The sequence below is a fragment of the Thamnophis sirtalis genome, unplaced genomic scaffold (assembly GCF_051295495.1).
Source record: "Thamnophis sirtalis isolate CommonGarterSnake01/CBP01778 unplaced genomic scaffold, rThaSir2_p1.2 scaffold_1, whole genome shotgun sequence".
In the NCBI taxonomy this organism is placed as follows: domain Eukaryota; kingdom Metazoa; phylum Chordata; class Lepidosauria; order Squamata; family Natricidae; genus Thamnophis; species Thamnophis sirtalis.
This window is the reverse complement of record NW_028261381.1, coordinates 172859147-172862448: the sequence shown is the minus strand read 5'-3', so window position 1 is coordinate 172862448 and position 3302 is coordinate 172859147.

Sequence of the window (3302 nt, the reverse complement as noted above, 5' to 3'; positions counted from 1 at the left end):
AGCCGCATGTGGCTCTTTCATCCCTCTGCTGCGGCTCCCTGTAAGCCGGTCGGCTCCACAATTGATAGGGCATTCGGTTAGGACAGGTAGAGGAAAAAGGAAGCCGTGCTAGGTGGAGCCTCTATGGTGAGGGAACCGGAGGAGGGAGGGGTATCCATTCACGACTTTTGTGGCTCTTTGAGTGTTTACGGTTGTTGACTCCTACACTAAGTGGAACTTTGTAGGTTAAGGAGTACTTATAATTCTTCAATATATATATATATATTTTAAAGTACACAAGAGAACAAAGACGACAGAGGATGGGTTTTTTTTTTTTGTAAGGAATGAATTTTATTCCAATTTCAAACAATTTATTCAGGAGAAAGCTATGAAAAATCAATTTTTCCATCAGGTACTTCTAAAATAAGGAGGGTCAGCACCCAGCAGATGAACGAATTCAAGTGTTCCGAGAAACCCAGTCTCTGCCTCCTCCTCACCGTTGGGGGGGGGGGGGGGACGAGACAGGAACACGGTGGGAAAAAATACCAATCCCGGGCCACGAAATTCCAAATCCCCTCCTTTGCCCACCCCACCCCACCCCGTGTTAACACCACATGCAAGTTCAAAATGACAAAAAAAGGTTTTTAAAAACAGCATTTATATATATATATATATATATATATGCATTTATATTATACATATATATAGGTTTTCTTTTTTTAAATAGGATGTTTAAATGTTATTCTTTTTTTTTTTAAATCAGGTTCTCTTATTATAATATACTAGTATAACCAAATATTTTTTTTTCACCACACTGGTACTTGTAAAAGAGTCTCTGGTACTAAAGAAAAGAACGGGCATTGGCACAAAACCATGTAATGCTTTTTTCTTCTTCTTTAAAATTAAAAAAAAAAAAGTATACAACGTACGCACACGCACACACAGAGTACTGAATTACAGACTTGAAACCTCGGATGGTGAACTCGGCCTTCCTTTCCGATCCTACGGCCAGCACACCCTTCCCCCCCTCCCCCAAAGTAGCCATAAAATGTGTTTGGGAGGGAGGGAAACACACGATAAAAGGCAAAAAGCAGGTGGAGAATTCGATCCCAAGGGGAGACCGTTGAAGGGGGGGGAGGCAGCTGCCGGTCGGGTGGGCCCACCGTCGCAAAGTCGTCCTCCCCCGGCCGAAGGGAATGGAATGGTGTGTTTTGGCAATCCTCTTTCCGCCTACGGTCCGACGAAGTGTGCGAGCAGGTTAGTGCGTCTTCAGTAGGATTCTACTTTTTTTCCTTCCTTTTTTTTTTTTTTTCATATAAAGTGCACTGTGAACAGAACATGGTCAGACTGCTCTCTCCTGTCTTTAACTTTGGCTGCCTCCGCCGTGCGGGAGGCCCGGCTTCAAGAACCCCCGGCGTCTTTCTTTCGGGATTGTCTTGGAACCTCGACCAGTTCCCATCAGCCCAACAGAAGGGGAAGGGAGGAACGCTTCAATGGTCGAAGAAAGTTGGCACGCTCCTGAGCAGAAACCCCCGGGTGGGACATCCATCCCGACGGCTGGTCCACGTAGTGCGGCTTCGCGAGAAAAGAGGGACACTACCCCCTCACGCATCTCCACGCTGCCCCCCCCCCAACGGCTCGCAGGCTGTGTGGGGACGAAGGGTCCACTTGGCAGGCACGGCGGTCCGGGATGGAGGCCTGTTTCCTGGAAAGGCGATGCGAGAGAGAGAGAGATGGGCCAGGTGCTCCCAATCTGAGTTCCAGGTCCAAGGGCCGCGGTGAAAGCCTGCAGCAGAGGCAAGGGGCTCACGCCATCCAGGAAAACACTTCCGGCGAGGGGCTTCGAGAGTTAAAGTCATGGCACCTTTGCAAGAACAGAGTTCCCCTTGTAGAAAGAAAGTCTGGGTCTTTGGGCGAGAAGACAAATTCGACATGTAGCTATTCCTCGGCCTATCGAGGGGGAATTCATTCGCCCCACCCTCTTTCCCAAAACACAACCCTCCCAAAAAAACATTTAGATCAAAACAATTAACAAAAACTCAGGAATGTTGGTGATGTTGGAAAATAGCTCCATTTCTCCCCCCTCCCCCCCCCATCAACCCAACAAGCCCTTTTGTGTAGTTACTCTGACGTAACTGTAGATTACTTTCTCCCAATTTTAACAACTTCTCATTCACGGTGTAAGCGGGAGGGACTCCTCACGCCCCCCCCCCCAAATGCAGCTCTCCCTGCGCCATGGCTTCTTTCTGTAGTGTTCCACAAAAAAAGGGGCGGTCCCAGAAAGCCAAAGGCAACACCCTCTCCCGCCCCCTCCCACCCCGCTGGAATGCTGCAAATGTTCATGCTAAATTAGTGTTGTTGTGTCGAAGCAAAACACGCCCCCCCCAAACCCTTCATTAACATCTCGTGCGAGGAAGTCCACTAGTGTTGCCCGTTGCAACATGACAAAAAGCGTTTTTTAAAAAAAAGCACATTGGACACTGCCATCCTCTTCCACCCACCCACCCCCACCCACGTTACGGGGATCGGCCCATTGTCCTGTTCGTGAAAAAGGCTGTTTCTTGCGGCATTTGTAAATGTGACGGTTGGCAGTTGCGAGACACATACTGTGTTACTGCTACCCAGGGTCTCCGGAGGAAGCGGAGAGAGACCGTTTCATTTCACTAGAATCCCTAGCTGGGTCCTGTGGCAATCTGCCTTCCAAAAAGACTGGCAAAAGTTTGGGGTTTGGCACTGACTTTGAGCAGGGCACACATTTGGCACTCGGTCTCCGGAAAGGGACCTCTCTCACCTGGTCCACTTCAAAGCTTACACCTGTAAACCACCTCTATTCCACAGGTCCCTTGTGCTGGGCTTCTTTCATGCACGCTCAATGGGCACCCCCAGAGTGAGCTGGCTTCCGAGAGAACGGGTCAAGAGATGGGAGGATGGATGGCAGCAGCAGCTGCCAATCACACCAGCCTTGGCAACGTCATTCAAAGGCCCTCTCTGATTTGGCTGCAACCATGCCAAGAGCTAACAGACCTTCCCAATACTTTTTAGGACCAACAAGGCCAAAGGTTGCTTCAATTTGACTCAGAATGCAGACACCATCTTAACCCCAACCCAACCCACCCAAACACAGGGTCAGGATTTTCCCCCCGACCCGAAAGGGTTAATTTGCAAAACACACACACATATACACACACACACACACACGCACAAAAGATCCAAGTGAATGAGTCAAAACCTCAAATCTTCCTTCCGGCCCAAAATCTGGTGCAGATTTCGGATTTCCACCAAAGGGATTTTCTCACGTTGGGTGAGAAGCAAGTTTAACTTTC